Genomic DNA, 27064 nt, shown 5'->3' with positions numbered 1-27064 from the left:
ATGTTAGAGAATTTTTTTGGAACAAAAAGATGTTTGGTGGGTTCTTTGATCTGTAACCAGCTGCTACTTTATATTTCTATTTACAAAAGACATGTAATTGGTATAATATGTGGCATAATTTACATTTCAAAATGTACGTTCTGTCACATGTAGATTTTTAAATGTCCAGAACAGTATATACAAAAGATTTCATTTACCTACATTGGTTTATTTTCTATAAATTCTTATATTGAATAAGTCAAACTCTGTGTAATCTTTGAATTACTGCTGTTTAGTAATGAAGAAGAAAACTAAAGGTTTAACTAAAGGTTCCCAGAAACCATTGGTTTCAAGCAGTGTTATGCACAGCCGGGATTCTCTGCCTTTTTCTTTCTTCAGCTTTTTCCCCATGCTGAGTCACATATATGTTAATCTTAATTGTTTAGTACTTAAGTCCTAGAAATCCCAGGGTAAAAGCAAGCAGCACCAAATAGCTAGCATTCTTTATTCTGAGCTAGGCTAAGCTAAACATTTCCATTGTCCGTTGATATTTTCTAATCTAATGATAGCAACAAAGTGTAAAGCACTTTGTGTTATCCCCTATTCGAAATAAATTCTTTGATACTCTGTAGTTCTTTAGCGTGAACATTTCAACATTGCATACATATATTAACTGGGATTAACGTAGATTTCAACTGCTTACAGATCATTTCAAGGTGCCTAGCAGCGCAAGAGCATCAGGAAGTTGCTGCATCGAGCTAATGCCCAGTTTCTTCTTGCCAGGAGTGAAGCAGTTGGCCTCTTACTTGTACCTGCTCTAAACAGAGAAAAACCTGTTGCTGTTTCCTATGCACGAAGCTTAAAATCATCAACAAATACCACTCGTTCCAGTCTCTGTGACACAACAATGATATTAATGTTTTGTCATTTATTTATTCTTCTCAACAAATTGCTCTGCTAATTCCCTCAGAGGCCTCCCATCTGGAGGTACCGCTACTGTCTCTCCCCAGATCTGGAGTGAGAGTGCTGTGATGCCAGTGGGTGGTCCTGCCTCGTGGCTTGGTGGGTGAGCTTGGTATAGTCCCTGCTGCCACTGCCGCTGACATATCAGAGCTGTTTATTAAGAGGATGACAACTCTATCAAGCCCCATAAGCGGGCCCTCGTGCACAGGAGTTCTTTTGTTACTTTCGGGGAGGGTGTCATCAATCTTGCTGCCATGCTACTCTCTTGAGCTGTTGATGGCAAACACGATTCCTCCCTTTCTGCCTGGCCTCTCCCGCCTCGCAGTCTGGAATCAGGCGTGGCGAGGGGGATCAGGGAGATAGGAGGACTTTCCCCGAGAGTGCCTTTCCTTGACAGGCGACAGAGCGGACTGTTTGGACACCAGGGGTGGATATATGGGGCCGTGTAATGAAAAGACGTTGACAGGACCTGCTTGTTCTGTAATGAAGGTCTTCTGGAGCTGTGAATGGATGCGCACATCTTTCAAGCTTTTGTCTCCCCGCCTTTCCCACAGAATCTCTCTCATCCATTTTAACCAAAGAGGAAGGTGTAAGAGAAGCATCTGAGACAACAGCTCACAGTGTTTAACATTTACATGCAACGACGTGGTGTGAATTTTTAATGAAACAGCAACACGATTGATTTACACCCACGATTTGTAGCTAAACCTACCCCCCTGCTCCTTGCATTAGCCCGTGAAGGTGCAGTTGAGTTTTCACCCTCTTTCTTCTTTCTGTCAGTGCTACTCGAGAGTCCGTGTAGCTCACAGAGATGGACTATGATGTATGTACTCCACTTTAGCATTGGCTGAGGTCATAGACTCTATAAATGTCTTAGACAAGTCTGATATTTTAATCTCTTTTTAGTGAGAGGATGTTGGGCCTTTGCCCAATCAATACACAGGGCAATAGCCTTGCCAAGATTTCTCATGGTAACTTTTCATTGTTCTGTCTGGAAGCTGAAATGTCAACCAGGATAGGACTGCTCAAAGTGAAGCTGAAATATGTCTGTCTGTAGTCAAAAACACTGCTGTTATGACCTGGAAGCTTCTGGCAATAATGAAAACACTGATCGCAGTCTAAAGAGCACTCTAATGTGAGGACAAGCAGGAGGGTTGACACCTGAAATTTCCTTTATTGCTCTCAAATGAAATCCACCCTGTTTAATTCATCAGTCAACAATAGCCCAGAATTGGTAGCACGCAGGGTGGGTGGGTGGTGGTGGGGGTGTCCTCTGCTTCTGCTTTTGTGCATGCACGCAGTCAAAAATATCAAGTCTCTCTCTCACATTAACATTGCTAATTTGTTTGCCGATGGTTTCCAGGGCGCTGAATAATTGGGTGTGAGATATTGTTTGTTCAGGTGTTCTACATAATTGAATTCTACATTGAAAATACTGCTGGATGAATGTTTAAAGATTGCGGAGAAGAAATCATGTACTCCGCCATACATTTTCTTTGAAATGGAGCGATTGCCGTCCATTAATTCTCGTCCCAGTGGCGACTTGTGACGGCCGCGTCACATTAATTATCCGGCTAATGTATAAAGCACACACGTTTTGAATTTTAAAACAACTCGTGTTCATCCGTTTTCAATTAATGTCCCGTTGTTGAGGCTCTTTTTGTGCAGATGATAGGGCTTCCTTTGCACATGATGACCTTTTGAAACTCGCAGATTGATTTCACGCATCCATTATTCCGCCAAAATGCTGCTTTTGTCAGCGCTCCGCTGTGAGCTGTGTGCTGATAAGCCTGTTACTGTGTGTTGCTGCGTAGCCGGGTCCATATGCACATGTGGAAGCAATATCGCGTCCAGCTGGACACGTGTGTTGAAAAAGCCGCATGATGTATTTGATCATAGTTAGTTGCGAGGAGGGTCTTGGTTGGGTTTCATTCAGCTGCCTGATGGTGACCTAACGCCTCGACTCAATCAGTCACCTTGTCCTCCCCTTGACTCCTCACCCTGTGATCCTCATCTCGCACCCCAAAGGCCTCAAGAAAAACAATCCAAACGCTTAAGGTCCCCCCTTTGCTTGAACCTGGATAGAGAAATAAATTAGATATGAAGTCGGTGTTGGGGTCGGGTTACTAAAACACTTTCCAGATTTCAGCTACTTAGCCTAACATGCCTGAATTAGCAGAATTAGGGCTGGCGTTTTGACTAAAAAGAATAAAAATAAAAAGATTATATCTGTACTTCTGCTGCATTAGAGCTTTCTAAATCCGTCCATTCTTCACAGCCACTTGAGCCAGGGTCTCCATCAAAATGCTCAAATTTACAACAGAAATAAAAAAGTTTAAAAACTAGTGCAAAAGAAAGCTTTTTAACTATTTCCCCCCATTCATAAGTAATTCACTTGTTTAAGGCCTCAGTCATACCAGTCAGAAACCCACTGGCAACCTCTGGTTGCTGGGGGAAAAAAGCATATTTCCAGATCGGCTGGGGAGAGGTTGCTGGCTCTAGTATGTGAAATCATTTGCAAAGAGGTTGCTGCACCAAAAACCTCCCTGTGGGGTGGGGTTGCCTCTAGTTTGCACAGAAGATACTGGCCTGTCTGCAAATAGCCGTCATTTACTCTCAGAGTAGTAGCAAAACTTGAAAAAGTTTGATGCAAACCAGAATGAGAATGTTTCTTTCATACCGAAATTTGTGCTTTATTGCTGCAACTGCTTTGAAAGTGACTGGCCCGATTAGTTGACGAGCATTTGCAGAGAAGTCTGCATTTTCCATTCAAACTACTGGTGACCATGGTAACCTGCTAGCTACCAAAGCAATAACAAGGATGTTTTCGAGGTGCAACACAGTATACCTCTTTTCAACCAAATTCATCCTAGTGTCATCAAGTAACCTCCAGCGACCATTCGTCAACCAGTTGTAGAATACACTTTTTTCTCTAGCAACCAGTAGTAACCAGGGCGTCACTGGCCTGTCACTGGTCACCTGTGTGAATCAGCCTTTAGCAATAAGTTTCACAAAAACTGCCAGCAACCACTCAGAGAGTACACTTTTTTTCTCATGATTGATGTTTGCCAGATTGTTGCCAACTGGTTTCTAGGCCCCTGGTGATGGGTTAGTTACCGTTACCAGGGGCGTGGTCACTTTGACTAACAGATGAATGCCTAAATGAGAAGCTGTAGCTGTTAGCTCCATGTTAGCATTCAGCTCAGCTAATTCCAATCACTGAGCTGAACTCTTGTGAAGCATTTTCATTACAATTATCTAGCAAATAATTCAGGACCTCTGTGCTCTAGTTGTGTGAGTGAAATTATTTTTTTTCTTTTCTTTTTTCCGTATGTTAGACTATAAATGCACAACACGTATAATAATTAGCAATTATCTCTAGCTGCACCCATACAGTCTATGGATGAATCTGCTAAGCAGTCTTGCTACAACTATTTACTCTGAGTTTTGGAGAGTGGGGCTTTGGCTGCTTATACTTCCTCTCCTCTTCCTCCTGTAATGCTGTGCGTTCCTTCCCTTTTTTTAGAGCTCATCATACGCTTCTGTTTACGAGGCCGGCATTTTGTGTGTGGGAGAGAGTGTGAGTTTGAATCTCCGGTCTGATAATCAGTGACAGAGATGTTACAGGAGTGTGACAGAGTTCTATTTGCCATAACTGACATCTTTATCCCATCACTTTCCTTGTTTTTTTTTTCTATGAAACTTACCAAATGCTGGCATCTGTGGTGTTTCCAGCCGGATACGCTGCAGTGGACTGGGAATTCAGAGGATTCAGACAAGGCCACAGCAGCTCAGGCAGGTGGAGAGAAGGAAGAGCTATTTACACAAGCAGTACAGGAGGAAAGGAGAGGAAAAGACGCTGTTAGAAAGAAAGAGAGAAAGAAATGAGCTCCTTCTCCGAGCCTTATAGTAAAAGTGTTTAGTAGACATGCTGTCAGATTCTGAGGTTAGAGGGGATGATTGTATCGACAGGTTTTATTCGCTGGTTGTAAGTAAAAAAGAGTCAGAAAGCAGGCTTGAGCAGCTAGAGCTTGTGATGCAGAAATACACTATAAATCACCACGTACGGTCTGCCCTGAATAAAAACTGAAAGCAAGAAACATCGGCAGAATATGAGGCAAATTTTTTACGAAAATAAACTTCAAGCATGTTTGACTTCTCAGCGTAGCCTAATTAATTTGGCCTACACAGTTTTGAATATTCTAAACACAAAACCTCAACTCTTCATGCATGTTTGTAACAAACCAGCGAGAAAATATAATCACTCAAGGTACAAATGACCTAAAATTCAGCAATTAGAAAAAAGACATTGTCATGATCAATTATCCATTGATAGACTTTAATTGTGTGTACTTTCGTTTGTTAAAACGTGAATGTGTAGTGCTCAAATCAACCTCCTCATTACAACTTTGTAAGTTAATGCATACAGACTTTTTGTATAGCACAAGTTTGAGCTACACTGTCTTCACCACACTCATTTGCAGTTTCACAGTTTATGCACACAAATAACATTGTAGCAGTCTACGCTGAAATGAATGTGTGGTTTAACAAAGTCAGAGGAGTTGGAAACTTGAAGGATAGATGCTGCATCCAGGTCTGAAAAGCAAAGCCAACGCAAAAGTGCCACAAACTGCATTTTGCCCAACGACCAACAGGAGGCGACTCTTGTGATGGTGAAAAATGTATCCGCTGTATAAAATTCTGTAGAAATCCCACCCTCAGATCTCTTCCTCTGTGACCTCACTAAACACCTCCCTGACGACGCTAGTTTTAAGTCATGCTCAATACAACATCATGTTCGTGTAGTGAGTTATGTTCCTGTTAGTGTCTGAAAGGATGACAATGATTTCTGTAGTTATTTTGGCGCAGCTAAATACGTTTACACACCGACCTCCACTGCTTATACTTAGCTTAATGTCTGAATAGTTCAGCAGAGTACGGGGGATCCGGTCACCTAGGCTTTGCACCTCCAGGAGCTGGTCAGCCATGAAAACTCATAATACGAAGCTCCCAGTACACAGTTTTTGTGCTGATGTTAATACCAGAGGAGTTTTGCAGCTCTGCAGTTACTGAGTCAGCAGACCATTAGGTATGCTCATGCACCATGCACCTTTACACAATCCGACACTTTGTGGCTGAGTTGCCAAGCTTTGCAATAATATCATTCACAGCTGATCATGGAATTTCACAAAGTGACAGTGACATCCAGTTACTGCCCCACTGTTCTTGTCAGTCCTCATCAGAGCAACCCAATGTTTTACCAATGTGTGTGAAGGTAGACTGCAGGCCAGTGTATATGATTTTATATACCTGTGGCACCTGAGTTCAGAGGTTTAAAGGTGTGTTCCAACATTATGTACCCAATGTACATATAGTGTATCATTATATTCTAGTGGTCTATGTGACCAAAAGCTTAGACATTTTAAGCCCTTTTGTTGAAATCATGAGGATACTTTTCAACTTACTAGCTAACCTTTCGGTTTATGTGAAAATATAAAATATGGGCATTTTTTTAAAAAGAAATCTTCCAGTGCGTTGTTCAGGTGTTTGAATGATACACTGAGAGTCAAAATATGCACATATGTTTGGTTTTTACAAATAACTGCTAAACTGTCTAAATCCCTTTGTCTGTCAGGTTCACAGCAGATCTGCAGTGCATTATGTGTTTTAACCTCCTGAGCATTGTCCCATGTTGATCTGAGGATTCACTGGCATTTTTGTGATATGGTGTATAGACTGAAATGTGCACAATATTTACCTGCTCATGAAAACCAAGAGATCCCACTCTCATTACCAAACACCCTTCATTATAGCAGATAATTCTGCAGCTGACTTGTTGGCACAGTGATTCCTCAGAGTGTCGGTGAATGGAGCTTTCACAATGTTTGCAACCCAAAGTAAAAAAAAAAAGGGTGTTGTGTTTCACTTTGCAGAGGCTTTTCAGCTGGCAGCGGCCCATCACGCCTGACCCCTCCTTCTCTTTGTCACCACTTGCACTGCACTCTGTTTTCTCGCATCTCCCTGGCAACCAGCGCTGCATGCTTTTGTGTTGATGTTTGTCCACAGCTAAGGCGTCGCCTCTGTGCTTAATGGACCTCCCAGTCCGCTTCAGTGTCCGCTTCAAACTGAGTGCCCCGGCAAAGCTGGGCGGCCGGGCCCTGCCGCTGTTTGTCCCCGGGTGTCATTGAGTTGAGGCAGGGTGGAGATGAGATACAGCTGATAATGGCCTCTTTGTTCTTTTGCTAGATGTGTTGAAGCTGTGCTCCTGTGGACCAGGAGACGCCTGGTCAAACAGAGACACACAAAGGCTCTGGAAACGGCTGGCCGTGGCCCATTCTCCACACTCTGCCGCGCTGCCAACACGCACCACCTTCTGCAGCCACACTGAATTACTACCCTCACAACCTTTCACACATATAAAAGCACTCTTTCACACAGTGGGAACACTGACATTTGCCTTTTGTTGGTTACAATGGATTTTTTTAATGCTAAGTTTTTTTCAGGTGATTACTCAGAGGTCACATACACCATTAGGATCAGTATGGGGCCTTCTCTTTTGAGGGGCATTCGATTTATTCACTCGTAAAACGCTGCACAGGCATTACTTGATTCAGCCGAGCTTAAGTCGAGAGCGACGCTTTTGAGCGGTGCATTTTGCTTGCGAGTTATCTTTTTTACTTTTTTTTTTTTTTTTTTTGCTTGATTGATTGGCGAAGGAGGCGCAGAGCAGCCCTCAAATCCTATCTGGTGTTAGAAACTGGGGAGGAATCACTCTCAATTATTGCACTTTTTAACATTTACAGATAGGATACACGGCTGCACAGAGAATAGTCACGCTGTGCAATTCTGTGGAGATAATGGTGTATTTAACAATCAATAACTGTGTAAACCTTTGAAATGCCAGGAAATAATCTCTCGAGCAAATGCGCCACACATTCTCATCTACCGGCTCGTTGTTTTAACCTCTTTAGCATAGCCCCTCGAGGACACGGGGGATATGATTAGGAATTCGTTAGCGGGCTTCTATTTTTATGCTGATGACATACTTTCTTCTCCGGGGCTCTCGATGTTGCTGGCTCTTGACTTTCTCACTGTCTTTTTCGAAACTAGATCAGCTGTTTACCACCATGTAGGAGCGTGACATGAAGTTCACTGACTAAAGCAGCTGCGAGCGGAGAGGACCGATATCAGTCAGAGAGAAAAACTCCCCTGTCATCTGAAATCCTGTCACATGCCCTGACACCATTCGCAAGCCCCTTTACATCCCTTCTTCTGTTTCAAAAAGAGGATCCTGCAGCTAAAAAAGATACTTTAAAAAAAATAGCTGCTTCAGTTATGTTCAACCAGTCGGACCTGAAGCTGCGCCAAAAGCCTCAACTATTGACTGTGAGATACAAAAAGGATGTAGACAACCAGTGAAGGATGCCACAGTTTTGTTGAAATCCACTGTTTTTGTTCATCCCATCATGTTTGGAGCAGATTACAGTGTGTCCGCACATCCGTGCTCCCCTGGGTGCCTCCTCTTGTGGTTCAGGTATTGTGACCAGGCGGGCGGGCTTGTGGCCCTGGGCCCTGGGCGCTTTTGCAAAAGAGAGGACAGTAGCTGCATTTGTTTCCCATTGAAAAGGATTACAGGTCCTGACGGCCATGATTAATCACCAGGAGGCAGACATCTGAATGCAACCAGGGAAAGGTTCAACTTTTTAATTCATCCCACACACAATCTATTCAAACCAGCTGTTTGGCGCTCCTCTCCCTCATCTCCTTGCTCTTTCTTCACAGTGACCATTGCCTTCTACTGTCTTTCTCTACCCCCCCCCCCCCCCATTTACAGCGCACCTAATTATCTGGGGACGCAGTTGTTGTAATTGTGGGGGTACCCGGACGACGCTGCGCGCTCTATTTTTATTGGAGATGGGCTTCTTTCTTCTTTGTGGGAGAATAGTTAATTGACTTTGTTAATGCATTTGGGGATCAGTGATTTCTCCACAACAAATGACCTTTATGGAGCTCGGCGTCACATATTGTTTGCTGTGTGTGTGCTCGTGCGTGCTGCGTCGGTGCGCGCGCGCATGCGTGTGAGCGTGCACTGATCCGTTGTGACCTTTTCTTGTGTCAGGTGTGTTTGTGCAGAAGGCAGAGAAATATTTCCCTCAAAGCTTCTTTTTTTCCAAAACACTTCAGCTTCATAAACATTTCCGCGCCGCCTCTGCGCTGACAGACAGCTGAAATCCTGCGTTTTGAATAAATTTCACATCTCGCCATGTTCATATCCACTCATATGAGCAGGCCTTCTCATTAAGACTCAGCAGGTTATATGATGGTATTGCTGGAATCCCTGGAGCAAAATGAACAGGGACAGCTACACTGCTTAATGCAAGGTAGCCTAGCAACAGATAGTGGGATGGCAGTGGAAACATACCCTCATATTTATGTTTACATGAGAGAATGATTTGTCTGTCAGGCTGATGGATCCTAATGTTCTCCTCTCCCCGGGGCTTTTCTTGTGCCGCACACAGGCCTGACACTTACCCTGAAGGACAGGCACCACCTTCCCCAACACGCATGAATACTTAATACTGTTAGACTGCATTTATGCAAAGAATGGAAATGGCACCAGACTAGAGGAGAGGGGGGCTAAAATGCATCAAAACATGACACAGAATGCATGATGAACATAGAGGGGGGGCAGAGAGAGTGACAGCAGACATAAGGTAAGACAGTTTTAACACTGTTAGAGGAAGCGTGGGTTGATATATGTAAGAACAGTGGCAGAGCCAGGCAGTTTTTATCAGCGTGGCCAGGGTAGGGTTGTTATTTAACAGTGAGATGGCTCGCAAACACATGTCTCCCCTTTATTTTATGTTATTATTGTTGCTTTTTTATTTTATTTTTGCATGGCAAGCCTCCGCGGGCCAAACAGTTCATTTTTTTGCTCACTCCCTTTTACAATCTACTTATAAGGCCACTCAAAAATATGACTCTCATGACCTCACGTGGATAAATCTAATAAGACAATTGCAATTTAAAAGTGCTGGTCCGCTAATAAATTGAATCCGTGTGGGAACAACAGCTGCAGAGAAAAAAAAAAAGAGTAGTTTCTGAATGTAAATACACTTCTGTGAGTGTGTTTGTAACTCTCTAACAACGTTTACTATGCTTATGTGGGGTGGGTGGGTTTGCAGACTCTCTGGTGGTCTCTAGGCCTCCCCAGGACCAACTCTTCACTTGTGCCCTTGGCAAACAACCGTCCCGAACCGAAGTGGAGAAAATACTACTGGAAAAGTTTTTCCTGTTGCACCAGCTCGGAAAAACAGCTAGTGTAATCATATAAATGCCTTCTGATATTATATTTTTGTGACAGCTATGTCATTAGTTACTTTTAACAGGACACATAAAAGCTTATAGGGAGTATTCCTTGTTACAGTTACAGTCCGTGTTGATGTGCTGCGTCTTAGCCGGTTGCCTGTAAGGCCTGATTGAGACTTCTGCAGGGAACCTTTGGAGAGCCTATGATGTAACCTAAGGGGCTGATGCTGTTGCCCACATTTATGCTTGTGTGTGATATATTACGAGTTAATTACTGTGTGGTGGTGTCCCAGTGTTTCATATGCGACGCCAACCAGTTTAAAAAAATAAAATGCTGCAATTGTTTTCCTTCCTGGGCCCCACCTCTTTGTTGTGGTCAGTTTTTTTTCCTCGTTTTTTTCCGGAGGCAAATGTATTCGTCCCTCAGGTTTTTCCACTTGTTTATAGATTCCCTCACGTCCATTCAGATAGTTTCAGCAATCTCCCTCCAAGGATCTGCTGACATCTGTGTCCTTATTTAGAAAATAAAAAATTGTGATACTTCTTACCCCTCTATACCCACCCAACAAGTTGCCACTGCTATTAAGCTTTCAATAGGTTGCTAATAAAACATGGAGATTTTGTAAAACCTAAATGCAGCAACATGAACATAACACAAACAAAGCAGAAGGATTATGTGACAGCCATGGCAGATGAACTGTAAGTCAGGATTATTTTAGGCTGTTTAGCGTTTCCCTTTCTCTCTTGTCCTCAGTGTCTTGTCTCCATTTGGGTCCACATTCAGCTCCACACAATCTGCAGCTTACAGATCTTGACATAAACAGAGGATATCATGATTGCGATTAACTGTAGAGACGTTAGCAGCCAAGCTTTGTGGTAAAAGACAGTTTTATTCTTATTTTTATTGAAAGAAGCTGCCTACATCTAGCATGAATTATAGTGGTGCAGAAATTGCTCATGCTAGTTAGGCCCAAGTCACACAGGTTTCAAGATTCAAGATTCTTTATTCGTCACAAGCATAGTTATACAAGTATAACACGCAGTGAAATGTAACCTGACACGCTCCTCGACTTGTGCAAAAGGGGGGAGAGTGGAAAGTACCTTATATATTATATACATTAGGTGAATGTGCAGTAGTAGCATGTATGCAGCAAGCAGGTGAATTCTGTACATTAAGTGAATTAAATAAGAATAGACAATCTGAACATTTTACAAAATAGACAATATGAACATATTTAAAATTAAAAGAATTTAAAATGTACAATGTGCCGGTGGGTTTAGAGTGTCTAGAAGAGAGTCCTGTCTCAGTCACTTATGAATGATGTGAGAGGGCGGGTGTGTACGGATCACTCTTTGAAGAGCTTTTTGGTCCTTAACACAGCTGTTCCCAAACCAGGATGTGATGTTCTGTGTGAGGATGCTCTCCACAGCACCTGCATAGAAGGTCCTGAGGATCCCTGGTGAGACCCTGAACTTCCTCAGTTGTCAGAGGTAATACAGGCGGTGCCTAGCCATTTTGGTCTGGACCTGAATGTGGGCAGACCATATCAGGTCTGAGGAGATGTGGACACCGAAATACTTGAAGGACTGGACCCTCTCCACTGGAGCTCCATGGATGGTAATGGGCTTGTAGTCTCTGTGCGGACTCCTTCTGAAGTCCAGCACCAGCTCCTTGGTCTTGCCGACGTTCAGCTGGAGATGGTTATCCTGGCACCATGTTGCCAGATTCTTCACTTCATCCACGTAGGCCGCTCATCGTTGTTGGAGCTGGTGCCCAACACCACTGTGTCATCAGCAAACTTCACAATGGTGTTGGAGCCGTGGGTGGCCACACAGTCTGAAGTGTAGAGGGAGTAGAGCAGTGGCGAGAGGACACATCCCTGTGGTGCTCCTGTGTTGATGGTGATGCTGTTAGAGACGCATCTACCCACCCTCACCACCTGAGTTCTGCCAGTGAGGAAGTCCAACACCCATGCACACAGACGGCTGTTGAGTTCTAGATCCCTCAGCTTTGTGAACAGTCTGCTGGGCACTATTGTGTTAAACGCTGGTTTAGAGACTGCTCAGTGACTCTCCGGCAACCACTGGTTGTTAGGGAAAAATGAGCTCTCCTCCACTGGTTGTGAGTGTTTGCTTGAAGTTGTTGTCTTCAAACCAGCAAATTTTGATTTCGTCATAGTCAAATCAATTGCTTATCCTCAGTCACAAAGACCTAAAGGCACTCATGGTTCCACTGCTAGACCATAAACATTGCTAGAGAACAATGTATATACCAGAGCTGTTGGCAAGTGGCTGTGGGAAGTTGCTTGCTGTCGCTAGGTGAAACTGGTCGGAAGTGCTATATTAATAAGCTGCTTTCAGTGGCTTTGGTTACTCGCAGAGGGCGCCTGTAGTTTATCTAAAAGATAACAACTTGTTTGGAAGCACTTTCTGATTATTAGTCGAGCTGTTGTGAAACGAAAATTGTTCACTATGAAAGTAAAAGTTGTGCCTTTTGTGCACCACTGTTTCTCTGTCTCTGCTTTGTGTAGCGCTTTTTCAAGTTTCATTTTTCCCTGGTTAGTGGAGGTTGTCAGTGAATTGCCAAGTGGTCTCTAGGCCTGTGTGAGTGAGGCCTTTGCCATGTGGAGATGCTTTATGTAACAATGAAATGAAAATACATGATAAAAAAAAGATATTTTCCCCCCCTAAACAATGTCTAAAACCTCAAGGTGTGAACCAAACTGTTTGGATTTGGAGACTCGTGACACTCCTAGTGACAATATAAAAGCAAGACACGTCTAGTAAGTACAATACATGAACTATATGACTTGATAGAGTCTGTCTTTACAGTATGACCAGCTCCTAGAAGGACAGACTACATCAACTCAATTAGCCTGGCACAGCCTGAGTATCAGCACCATAGATTAGATTTCACTCAGCCTTGTTTACCAGAGAGCGGCCGCAGAATAATATCTAAACAATTTGTGCTTTCAGAAAAATGATGACAGTATCATAGTGGGGGAGCACCAGATATAAGCTTCTCTTGTGCTGTGGCATGGGGTAACTGGCTGGGAGAGACATAAAGAAGCCTTTTGTCAGTAGATAGACATATCCCTGTTCATCCTGAGAACTTGTTTCCATAGTTACATCAATGTTGTTGAAGTGAGAAGATCAGGTATTCCAGTGAGTGATCTTTTACATGAGCTCTGCTCCTTTACTATTGATTTTCATCCCACGTTGAAAAAAACCCAGCACACTGTCTCAGAGATATTGTGGAAGTAATGAAAGGGTGAAATGTGTCGGAAATGCACTGGACAAGAAAAGAAAGGAAAATGAAAGCCTCTCAAAAAGCATTGAGAGATTTTTGAGATGTCATGTCCAGCTCCTCCAGAGGGGGGGGGATCAAGTAATGCTGTCAGAAACACAAACCACAGAACATAACAGGGGCTGAGACTAAAAACTAATTGCTGTCTCCAACAGGCGATGATCGCTGTGCTGTTAGCCGTGCGCCTATGTGTTCATGTGAAATCTCCCCAACAGTGTGCTGCTTGCTGTAATGCTAATGGCTCTGAAAAGAGAGTTAATCACTACTGCGCGGTTAGCCACATGCTTGCCTCTTGCAGCGTGCTTGGTGTGTTCCAGGGGTTAGCAAAACACTGGCGTAACACATGATTGCTCTTTATGAGGCTGGGGCCTGCAAGAGAGAGAGGGGGCCCACAGACGATGCTAAAAAGACGGTAATGACAGCCATTCACCGCAATCCAATTATGCAAAAGGGAGTCTAAACAATTCCATCATCCCCTAAATTAGATTGTCCTAACGAGATAAAGGCACCAATTAATCCTGAATTAATTTCTACAGCTCATTTTCCCCAGAAAACACTCTAATATGCAAATGCCAGTGAGAGACAGAGAGGCATCCTTCTGCAGGAGTTTACACCAGCCCTGCTTGTTGGCTTTTCTTTCTGAGTGAACTTATGAACCTGGACACATATTGTGAGGATTAAATGAAGGATTATAACATATGTCACAGCTCAGGTGTTGTGCTGAAGATAAACAGTTTAAGAGCAAATGTAAATTTCTCTGGATTTCATGTTTAGAGTTCAACGAATGCAATTGTTTTATTGACACGAGGCAGCACCGTTCAATAAGCTCCTTATACTGCAGCTACAAGTGTAGCAGAAAACGAACTGAGGCCTAAATGAAATCAATATATCTAAATTTGACAGCTAGCTCTGGGTAATTAGGTGTTAAGGAGCTCAAGAAATTCAACTATTTAAGACATGACCTTATGGTATGTACAGTTTCTGGACAGAGTAATAAAAACACGAGTATTTTGGTCACTTTTGTTTTTTCCTACAGCCCCGCTTTACAGTGTGTGATGATTGTGGATGGTTTATAAGACAATGGGTCCGTAGCTGCAGGAGGCCAGCAATGCCTCCTACATACTAGGTGCAAGACACCCACACTGAAAGAGGCACAGAGCAGCCCTGTCTTTTGTAATCATTTTTGTTTCTGTTCATGGTTGTTTTGTCTCCCTGTGTAGGCATTTTGTGTCTCTTGGTGATCATTTTTGCATCATGTTGCAGTCTGTGCACAGCATACCTACTTGTGAATCCACCTTTAAATTTTTAAAGTTGACCTATTATTTCCAGTGCTATTTTTTATTCTTTTTGCTGAAGTTTGAGAGTAAAAATTCAAATATATCTTTTTTTTTTTTTTAGTTTTGTACAGCCAATCAGTCCACTCTGCCTGAAAAATGCCATTTTAACACCTCAACCATCTGCAACCAGTCTGCAACCTCCTGGCAACCTCTGCTAGGGAAAAATATGTTTTCTCTGACTGGTTGCAAGTAGTTGCTGTGAAACTGATTGCTAAAGGCACATACACAGAGGTCTAGAAACAGACCAGCGACCCTCAGCTAACAACCACCACTAGGGCAAATTGTGTACTCCAAAAATGTTGCGCAAATGGTTGCTGTTTGTCCCTAGATGAAATCAGTCTTAAAGAGGGGGGTGCACCAACCTGCTTGTCAGCGTTTTGGTTGCTGGCTCGTGCTTTGCATGTAAATGCCAACCTGTTTGCTTTACTGCCGTTACCAACACATTTCAAAAGGTGCAGCTTGTAGTTTGAAAGTGAGTAGTTCGGAAGTCTGTGCAGACAAGTCGGGATATTCCATGCAAACTAAACAAACTGTGGTATTCTGTCACTGACTTACGCAACTGAAAAGAAGTTTCTGGTGCAGCACCTTATACCTCTTTGCAACCAATTTTATGCTAGCAACTACCACTCGCAACGGGTCAAGAAATACATACATTTTCCTCATGACTGGTGGTTACCAGATGGACCTTCACAGTCCTGTGTAACAAAAGGCCTACACACTCACTTTTTAAGGCAGCTTTCTTCTGGTTGGCCACCCCTCGTAAATTTCTCGACTTCTCTGCTCATAGCTAGAGCTTTTGTTGACATCATTCAGATCCAAGGGTTGAAAAAAAAATGCCAGAAATGAAGTGTTTGAACTGAAGCCTCAGCTGACCTCATCAGTTGAAACTTTAAAGATGTTTAATGTTGACCACTTTAACGGTATATACACTTAGCACAAAAAGTAAGGAAAATTGAGTTTGAGTGACTATTTCTTGTATTTTTGTTGCAACAGTGCTTCTTGGTAATAAATCTTATACCACTGGAAAGCCTATTTATTTCCTCTTGGTGCCACATATGTGAGGAAAATGGATTTGTGGGTTGACCAGCAGAGTCGAGTAGTTGAGAGTTGGAATTTAATTTAATAATTTATTCATTTGACAAGCCGGAGGCCTCAGTAGCATGTGGAAGGATCACACACAGCCACAACAGCCTGGCATCTCCTCCTCATGCTGGTCACCAGCTTGGTCACATACTGCTGTGGGATGGCATCCCATTCTTCAAGTCAATGTGGTTGTGTTGGCTGACTTGCGACAAATGCTTGTTGGTTCCATGACAAATTATTTGGTTGGTAAATGTAACCTAATATGTTTCCCTCAGCCTTTAAAGGAACATGCTCTGTGATTATTTAGTAGAATAAAAGATTTAGAGATGCATAGTTTTTGGTGGAGAATAATAGGAGGGTAATTATTAGATTTACTTTAAGCCAACAGTTGAAGCAATGCTGAAATTCATATCAGTTGTAGCTACAAACTCAGGGTTGCACATAATGCCCGTAAAGCTCTTCCTGCTTTGAAAACAAAGCAATTTTAAAAAAATCTCCATCATAATCATCATTATCATTTTCACACTCTTAATTGTCTTGCTGCCAGCTGTCTTGAGCAGTTATAATTGAGTGATCTGACACATTTTCTCAATAGTGCCTTGGATACAGAAATGTACGTTTGCAGAAACATTCATTTAAACCTGTAATTTTCATTGGTGTTATTTGTGTCTCATAACTGAATGTCTTTGACTCTTTGGCCATAAATCTGGACCCTCCTTTATATCGAAATGAAAATTTGGAACCGCCTCTAAACCCCATATTTTATCACAGTAGATGTCTTTATGAAGCTGGTTTGGGCCTTGAAGCACAGTATTTTATTGATCGACTGTGAGCTGCCACCACCTGTGCACCCCCCAAGTGATGACAGAAACAACCAGGCTGTCAGTTGCCAGGCAATATTCACAACCACTGGCCCACATCGGCTAATTACCAGCAGAAATCACGTATTGACAGATGGGCCCATGCATATTGATCGGCCAGCGCTGCCACGTTCTAAATCACCAAACGCTAATGAATCATTTCCTGTTTGTGTGAAAGAAGGAAAAAAGCATTAGTCTCCAGCCTGACATCATACCTGTGCGGCACATAGCACATAACGCGTGTTATACATTTTATTGCAGCTACCAACATTTAAGCTGCTTATACAAACACCACCAGGCTCCCTGCCTGTCTGTCTCCCTCTCTCACCTCAGCCATCCCTCTCTGTGCTGAGTGGCAGTTATTTTTCATAGCGGCGAGCTGGCCGAGGCAGTAAATACCTCTCTCCTCAGACTGCGGACCAAGAGTGACCCTGCAACCTTTGTGTCTCTGATGTCTCTCCCAAGGTCTCTCATTCCAAGGTCCCTGTGATGCAGCGCTGTGGTTGCAGCATAGACCCTGTAATTCACCAGCCTGCTAGATCGCCTGCCAGGAGCTATTGATTTTTGTTTCCCCAATCTCCAGGAGAGAGGGAAAGAAAAGATTAAAAACACTTTGTCAGTTTGGTAGGGAATAAGAATTCTGCGCAGAGGGATGCCTAGGAGGGCATGGGGTCAGGGCTGAGGTACTGTACGTCTTTATGGCTTTAACTATTTCCACACTGCGGACATCTTTTTCTGGCTCTCACCCTCTCTTTGTCTTTTCTTTCTGTGCCAGGAGAATTCAAGGGTAGAAGGGGAAGCAGAGATTCTGCAGGTGTTGTTACTCAGCGATGACCTCTACTGCTCCTCTCGGTATACACCGTGCACGCTCTGACATTTGTGTCAGTGACTGCGTCTAAATGCAAACACGCACTAAAAAATGATTGAAGGCAGGATGTTGGGCAAAGCGTGTGCATGCTCTTGTCGCTCTAAAACTCTGCTGCTCCTGTACCACACACTCCAACCTTCTATGTTAAGACGATGGTGACTACATGTCTTATTGTAGTTGGGGTTATCTCACATGTATGACTCATATGAATGTCTCATCTAGTGTGACACTGTCAGTCGTTGTTGTTATTACATCAGTTTTTATTCTACTTTGCTGTCTATTAAATGTAACCAAAATGATGGATAGTGAATATATAACTGGTTATGATAATGAATCTAATTAGCATTGTAATTATTGTCTATTGTTTACTGTTTATTTAAGTCATACGTACACTAAATTGCCAAAAGTATTCATCATTGGTCTTTACGTGCATATGAACTTGAGTTCTTAATCCATAAGGTTTAATATGATGTCAGCCCACCTTTTGCAGCTATAACAGCTTCAGCTCTTCTGGGAAGTCTTTCCACAGGTTTAGGAGTGTTTATGGAAATTTTTGACTGTTCTTCCGTAAGGACATTTGTGATGTCAGACCTTACTTTGTGCACTGGTGCACAGTCATGTTGTAACAGGAAGGAGCCATCTTCAAACTGTCCCCACAAAGTAGGAAGCATGAAATAATCCAAAGTATCTTCATATGTTAAAGCAGACCTTCCCAAAGTGTGAGGCCCACCCCTTAGGGGGGGCGCAGAGCCATTGCAGGGGAGGCGCGGTATGAAGGGAAAAAAAAAACAACAACAACGCTTGGACACTGCTAGCACGGGGCGCCCACACAAACGCAAAGCAGGAGATGAAGCATAACTGAATATGTTTCCAAACCAACTTCATTCTAAGCCAAAGACTAGAAAATATGGTGAAGCATATCTTCCCTTTGGTTTCACCTGCACACCTGCCAAGGTAGGTCTCCCCTGCATAATTGCTCTCCAAATCACAGAGAAACAGTATCCCACATTCTTGATTTTTAGTTCACACACACTTGTGGTAATGACTAACTACTCCTGACATTTTGGAGATGTTAGCTCTTTATACAGTAAAGTTACAGCAGGATACAAATAATATCAGGCTGATCCTGCCGCAATTTGTTCCCCCTGTCTAAATCACGGCCAAACGGTATCCCACAGTTGTCAAAGGAGCTTGCAAAGAAAAGCGTCTGGACTTCTTTAAGTTGCTTGAAGACGTTTCACCTCTCATCCAAGAAGCTTCTTCAGTTCTAAGGTCAAATGGTGGAGAGTCCCAGATTTAAACCTAGTGGGAGTAACCCCCCACAGAGGGACAAAAGGACCCCTGATGATCCTCTAATCACCTGAGCCAAGGTGTGAAACTGGGTGTGGGTCCCAATCAGCCAGGGTTTCGGGTGAGCTCATTGTGAAACCTGGCCTCACCTTATCATGCGATTTCCTGAGGTCAGATGGCCCAGGATGTGAGTGGGCGTTAAGGTGTCTGGGGAGGGAACCAATGTGAACATTGGCATCCTCGAAAGAGTGTCCTTTATCCTTAAGATGCAGATGGACTGCTGAGTCTTGTCCTGTGGAGGTACGTATGGCACAACATAGAAGAGCCAGTGTTCACAGTTTGGACAGAGTGGACAGATGGTTTGAAAGAGGAGTGAATGAAGCCATCTATGTCCACTGTGAGCGACCATCTTTGAACAGAGGCGGTGGTTTACGACACCAACTATAATCCAGTTTTGAGTTCCCTCCACCATTTGACCTTAGAACTGAAGAAGCTTCTCGGATGAGAGGTGAAACATCTTCAAGCAACTTATAGAAGTCCAGACGCTTTTCTTTGCAAGCTCCTTAGACTACGATGACCTGGATGACTGAGGACCTTCACAGACGACATCCCACAGTTGTTTATGTTTTTAAACCCATTTTGCACAGAGAGGCAGTTTTTAAAAAATGTATTGATAGCAATGTCGAATATTATTACAACTACATGTAAAACAATTACACCGTGACACCTCTGCCTTTCTAAATGGAGGGACAGTAACTGCGTGTGTGTATGTAAGCGTGTAAAACCTGAAGATAGAGACAAAATGCTGTTAATCTGACTATCTGCCATTCTGCAATTCATCTCATGTAAACAATAACGTGGCGCACAGCGTGACGTGAAAAAAAGGCACATACCTTTAACGTTGTGTAACGAACTCTGTATTCCTCGTCCACACTTAAACGCAAAAAAGGAGTTTTAAAAAATCTCAGTTTTTGGTGATTCGAAACGCCGTTTATGTTTGGACGAAACAGCTGCGTTTTCAAAAATACCCGTGTAGGCGCGGACGTAGCGTAAAAGTGTTAGTAGTTTATTTTCTTACTACCTGCAGATTATTTGTATTTGCTTAATTGTTTACTAAATGTTTGAGGTGTGAAATAAACCGCAATGGAGCAAAATATGGGTGTGTGTGGTTGGAGGATGTGTTAGTGCGTGCGTGTATGCGCGGGGGGCAACATTTTTCTTGTAAAACAAAGGGGGGGCCTAGCGAAAAAAGTTTGGGAACCGCTGTGTTAAAGCATTAAGAGTTCTTTCCCTGTAACTAAGGGGCTGAGCCCAACTCCTGAGAAACATCCCCACACCATAATTCCCCTCCACCAAACTTTACACCTAGCTCAAAGCAGTCAGACAAATACCATTCTCCTGGCTACTGCTAAATGCAGATTCATCATTACCAGACAGAGAAGAGGGACTTGTCCATCCACAGATCACAGCTCCACTGCTCTAGAGTCCAGTGGCGGCATGCTTTACACCACTGCATCCAACGCTTTGCATTCTACTTGGTGATGTAAGGCTTGGATCCAGCTGATCGGCCATGGAAGCTCATTCCATGAAGCTCTCTGCGCACTGTTCTTGAGCTAATCTGAAGGCCACATGACGTCTGGGGTTGTCTGCACACTCTGCTGACCCCTCTCTGTGATTTTGTGGCTGTGTTATTCCCAATCACTTCTACTTTTTTAGAACGCCACTAACAGCTGGCTTTGGAATATTGCACAGGTGACATCCTATCACAGTACCATGCTGGAAGTCACTAAGAGGAACACATTCTTGGACAAATGTTTGTAAAAGCAGTCTGCATGCCTAGGTGCTTGATTTTATACACCTGTGGCCATGGAAGTGCTTGGAACATCTTAATTCAATTATTTGGATGGGTGACTGAATATTTTCGGCAATGCAGTGTAGCTTGCTGTACACATGAAATATGTTTGTGATGAGTTGCTGTGTGACTTCCTACAGGTTCTCTTTTTCCTCCAATCTCCCTTCACTTAAATTTAGTCATAAAAGGGCAAAACAGCGTCCAGTTTTCCCTCACAATTGAATCCTACTGTATGCAGCTGCACCACCACTTCATTTCGATTCCGTCTGAGCACTGAACACTGGTTTGCTTAGGTAGTGTATTCCATTATAATGCATAATTTATAAGGTGATTGTTTGTTTTATATGTAAACTTTAAACAACCCTCAGCCAAGGAGTTAGTAAATAATGCTGTTAAATAAATGTAATGGAAGAGAATTAAGTGGTACGGGTAGCATCCAGTGGAAAGGAAATTCAAGCTCCTTCAGCAGGAGTGTGCAAACCTCTTTCCAAAATAAAGTATGTGTAAAATATGTGTTAGAACAAAATGCAATTATTTGCTAATGATTTAAACCAAAGTGAAAGTGTCAAATACTGAAACTGAGAAATGATAGTTTAATAGCCCCACGTGATTTTATTGCAACCCACGTACCTCTCTGTTTCTTCTTCTTTTTTTTCTTTTCTTTTTTTTAGTTCAGATGGCGTACGCAAAAGACGGGAAGACTTGTGAAGTTCTTAAAAACAGCACAACTATACATGCTAACTGGGAACAGCTGGGTAGCATGCTTGGTGGCATAGTGGTTAAAATGGTCACCTCACAGCAAGTTGTTTCCTGGTTTGAACCCCAGCTGAATCGCTCAGCTTCCTTCCCATAAACACGCATGTTAGACTGATTGGTGTTTGGTCCTGTGTGGTCACGGAAGTGATGCAAACAAAAGAATAATGTGCTATATCTGTATGTTTAAAAATGTGACTCTGATGTTGTGAAAAGAATTACATAAATACAGTGCTATACATGAGGTGTTTTTAAAAAGGTGGAAGTGGAAGGTGCATGGTCAAATACTTCAACAATTTCAGCGCAACATTGCTTAAAAGAATGCTGCAGGACTTGTTATTAGTAAAAGATAGTGAATGTGGAGAATTGAACTTTGTACAATTAAAGAAGACCGACACAAACAAGCTGCAGGAATGCCACCGCTTTCTCGACACTTAAACTCAGCGAAGATGAATTGAAAGCAGAAAACATTCCTGTGGTCTCACCACTCAGGATTTAAAATTGTTTTTTAACTTCACGTCCTCGGAGAGAGGACAGAGTGGACCTACAATCCAGCAAAAAAAAGAAAAAAGATCAGCATCCATTTGCGTTTGCATAAGTGCACATAGAAAGCACAGCTATGAAGATAAATAAACAAATTTATTAGATCACCTGTCATAAAAATAAGGAAAACAAATAGTTTAGAAATCTGTCAAAAACAAGTTTATAACCAAATAGTTTAAAATGATATTTAACCAAATTCATGTTTTTATAACCAAATTTGAGCACATTGGACTTGTCTGAGAAGACATAAATTGCTAAAGCTTAATATTTAACCAATAAAATTATTTTTTCGGTTCAGGAATGCAAGTAAAAAAAATTAATTTGTGCTTTTCTACAGTTAGTTTCTCCTTCTTTGTAAAACAGTGAATTAGAAAATTGATGGATAATAATAATTATATTTTAGTATTAAAACTATCATCTTGATTAAATAGCTTGCACAGACTGTAACATAAAAATTTTTTTTGGGCGATTAGCAAATTACCAGTACTGTTAATTTAGGACATAAACCTCACACTGGGTGGTGGTTTATTAAATTTGTTAAGCACTGTATGCTTTTCTGTCTGTCATCCTTACACCATCTTCTTCAGGTAGGATATTGCTTAATCCAACATGGCTTTGCTGAACCATACTCTGCACATATTACTCTAGGGGCAGTAGAGCCTGGAGCAGACACAGGGTGAAAGGCGGGGTACACCCTGGACAGGTCATCACAAGGCCAATCTTAAACCCGCTAACCTCTCCACAACTGTGCTGCCCATAGTTCAAACATATTGCATGCTTTTTTTCTTCAAAATTAGATTACTGCCCCAAAGCGTCGAACGACAGCTCTAACTGCATGCGAGGTGAGTTTTAAACATCTTTGACTTTTGTTTCTTCTTACTAAATGAGGAAGATGATAAATTGAAAAGCCATGTGATTTGAGTTCTCCAGTTTCTCATTTTAGTCATTTGGGAAAACCTACACACACACACACACACACACACACACACACACACACACACACACACACACACACACACAGAGTCATTCAGTCAAATACAGTCATGCTAATGTGATGCCAATGCATTACCCCATCAGATTGTGTTATGCATGGACGGCTCTTATCATTTCACCCTAACTTTCAGCTAAACGTGGAGAATGTTTGGTAATGGTGCTTCTCAGGGCCACTTTATTTTCTGAAATGAAATATTCATTCATTGGCAGGGACAGTCTTAGAGGAAGTCTGTCTGAAGTCTGTTCCAGCAGACATTTCTTCAATATTTGATGGGTCATCAGAGCTCTGTGTCTAATACTGTGCAATTCTTCCAAATATTCATTTTCTCTGTTTTGCTTCTCTGTCTGCAGATGGTTGAATCTACTTACAGTTAACTGAATCAGACATAAAAAATAAAAAAAACTATGGCCAAAAAACATATGGGCAAAAGTATTTTTTTAACCACTTTTGGTGACATTTTAAGCGCAAATCAACCTTTTTCTTGACATTATTTTTTTTTTCTTTCTCAACAGGTTATGTACCTTATAAGGCCTATCTGTTGTGTAAAGCCATCAGCAAGTGCACACTAAATCAGCTTGATTGCATGCCAACAAGAAGATAAAAGGCTCGGAGGTGGGTACAGTAATCCAAAGAGAGCGGGTGGTCTGCTTCAAGGCATATCATTTTATTCTCTCATGCATATTCACTTCTAAGCCTCTGAGTATGCAGATTAGTCTTGCCTGAACAGTGGACTCTCCAATCACATCCTACTTTTTTTCTTTCGCTCTAACTGCACCCTGCTGTGCATGAGCGCTGGCACAATGAAGGTGTATGGGTGTGTATGTGTGTGTGTCTGTGTGTAGGGGGGATTTTTTTTTTTTGCTTGTTTGCAAGTTTGGGGGCAGGCAGCTTTGAGTGTGCATGCATGAATGAATGTTTGGGTCTGTGTGCATGTGTGTTTGTGTTCCCTGTGTGTGTGTAGGTATATGATTGCCAGACACATGGCTTTGTCTTGTCCTGGCACTGTGCTCTGCTCACCAGATGTTCTCCTTTTTTATCATCCTCCACTTGCACCGTGTTCTTTGAGGGTTTTTGAGAATCTGTGCTGCTCACATTCAACTTGCTCTGTTGTTTTCGGCTGTTTTGTGGGTAAAAACAAAATGCTCTTCAAAGCCTTTTTATTTTCTGTCATTGAAGGAGGAAGGTTATTACAAACAACAACTCAGCAAATTACATTTAGACAGTAAATTATGTGCTAATAATTGAGACCTTTAAATCACAATTACAGCAAATTCTATTTAGTTTTATATTTAGAAAAAACCGAAACAGTAAAAATATTAATAAAAAATGTACAATTAAGCACTTGTGGTATTGTGGCTTCGGAAAAACTGACTAATATAAACTGCTGGTCTTTGATCACTGAGGTCCAAACACATGACATCAGCAGGGCTGTCTGTAGTCTGCAGGTTTACTGACTGATCATGTCTTTTTGTCCAACTCATACTTTCACAAGCAGAAGAGATTTACAGTATTAATCTTCCAAGATTAATGCATACGTTTTGGCAGGGAAACAACAAACCACGCTTCCAAATCCATGTTTTAACAACTTTGAACTGGCCTAACATAACACAGACCCATAGCTCCAGCTCATGTTGACTGAATATTCACTTTGAGTTGGATCCAAACTAACTTATGACACGTTGAACAGTATAATTAAGGGTAATCCTTGCAGGAGTTTGCAGCTGAACAAGCTACGTGGCATATAATCTAAAAGCAGTAAGCTAGCTCGCCCGTATTCAGACTGTAAAGCAGGTCCTCTTCATTACCTATGCAAACAGCACATATTTACACACACGTGTATAAAAGAATACACTCAAACAAAGAGCTTTGTGATGTTTTAAAGGCTGATGTTTTCTTTAGGTGTTGCCTTGGTGATACTGGTGAAAGTCTTTCCTTTGGTTAGGCCGACAGAAAATAAGACTGTGTAGGAAAACAAGTTCATATCCTAATAAGTGTTTTCTCCCCAAGGGTGTTCAGGCCAAAAGAGCCCCCACCCAGGCATCTTGAGTGCCTTTTAGAGGCCCGTGGTAGCACTGAGTGCAATTGAGGAAGAGTCAGATTATGGGTAATAGGCCAAGTGGACCACCTGCCACCTGTGGGCAACATCATTTTATTTTGTTCTCCTATGTTTTGTGTACTCCTAAATGTTGGTCTGGTTGGTCTGCACCTTATCGCTGTCTCAATGGGCGGATCGATCCAAATATCGATAATATCATTGGCACTGCTATTGTGTCAACACTAGCATGATATGATCGATGCTTCTACCCTCGAAGTTCAGAATGTAGCTCACTAAATTGTGTGTAAATTAATTATGTTTTTGGAAATGACAAAATATACCACAGACATGCACTATGAAAAATGTCTGACCCTTTTTGTGGTTATATCTTTTTATCCTATAACACATTTAAACAACAGAGGTTGACCCAAAGTGCTCAAGAAACAGGCACATTTATATCCCAGGTATCCATAAAACCCAGTTTCACCAAACATAAAAAGCCAAAAGGTGTGTTAACTCATTATTGTGGATAGTAAAAATCACAGTAATTCAGTGGTCAATAAAATGTGTTCAGAATTTGCAAATTGACGATGATTTATCTCATAAGTCATGACACACTGCTCTTCCCTACATAAGCTCCCTTAATAAGTTGAAACTGTCAGAAATACTGGCCCTGTATTTATTTGGTATTCGATCGATATAACAATTTGCCTATTTCAAAAAATAACGCACCAATCAGCTACAATCAGCAGGTGAAGCCATCTGGTAACAGTACACCTCGAGTCCTTGTGTTCATGTGGAAGATGTAGATGTCGACCACCCATCTAAATGCTGTAGCAGATTAAGAACACCCCTATTCTTTTTTGTCTGCCTCAACATGACGTGAAAAGAAACATGGCAAGGCCTACTCACTAATTAGATGATCATGCGCCTCATTCTGATTGTGACTTTTCTCTTTGATTGACCCCAACTTAAGTGCTCGATGCTGGTGATGTCAATGGTGGTGATGGCTTTATGAAACAGCTGTAAACACACAAAAGGTCCACCAGGATTCATTTATCAAAGAACGGGGAAACCAGGCCTGAGAATTCCTTATGAGGATCCTGCCCTTCGTCCACAAGAGGTCAGAGTGCAGGGTTGCATACAGAACAACTTTTCAAACGTTGCAACATTTTGCTCACGGCAGAGCAGGTGAGGGGAGGGAGGGAAATGCTGCGATGACTAGCATGTTTACACCCAGCTACCGTTCTAGGTGACTGGTGCTAAACACAGGAAAGCAAGAGTCACGCTACACAATGCAATGCAGTTGTGCCCATGTAAAAATGAGATCAAGCTGTCACCTGGTCGGTGCCACCACCCACCAAACGCACAAACAATCACACCCCCATCAGCAAACGCATAGAGCTGTCAAATAAAGCAACGCTTGTAATTACGGGAGGGGCCGAAATTCAGATTTATTCATTATAAAATGAAGCCTGCCGATCGACGGAGGGACAGCTCTCCTCCATCTGTCATCGTCGAAGCCGCACGCGTCTGACAGAGGGATTCATTCGTCTTGTCGTCTTTGACAGTCGGATTTTCCCGGTGCACTCCCACCAAGAGTCGCACGGGATTTTTTGGAGGCATTCTAAAAAAGAAAACACTCTGTGACAAGGAATAGGCTCTTTATGAATGCAAATGAGTCTGGGAAAATTCACAGAGTAGCTAGCGGGCTCCGAGGCTCCGGCATCCGTCACATCTCCCCCCACCAGGCACAACCCACGCTTTGCCAAGAGGTCTAAGGGCTTACAGGGGCCCTACAGCAAGAACAGACACACTCAGGGGAAAAAAAGGGCATGGAAATCCTGTGGCTGACATGCACTGCGAGTGCCACCGGTGACTATTATTTTCA

The 27064-nt window shown here is 42.4% G+C and overlaps 1 long non-coding RNA gene across 1 annotated transcript in view; it reads right to left on the bottom strand.

Moving 5' to 3' along the window:
• Nucleotides 1-893: 893 nt before the first annotated feature.
• Nucleotides 894-27064, bottom strand: part of LOC309693159 — a 29116-nt gene continuing 2945 nt past the window's right edge. The window contains exons 2-3 of the long non-coding RNA XR_014272585.1: nt 4650-4758; nt 894-3019 (exon numbers count right to left, since the gene is read on the bottom strand). This is a non-coding gene — a long non-coding RNA (uncharacterized lncRNA). The remainder of the gene's footprint in view (nt 3020-4649; nt 4759-27064) is intronic.

The sequence above is a fragment of the Aulonocara stuartgranti genome, assembly GCF_965226115.1.
Source record: "Aulonocara stuartgranti genome assembly, chromosome: 18".
Lineage (NCBI taxonomy): Eukaryota > Metazoa > Chordata > Actinopteri > Cichliformes > Cichlidae > Aulonocara > Aulonocara stuartgranti.
This window is presented reverse-complemented; position numbering and strand designations above follow the sequence as displayed.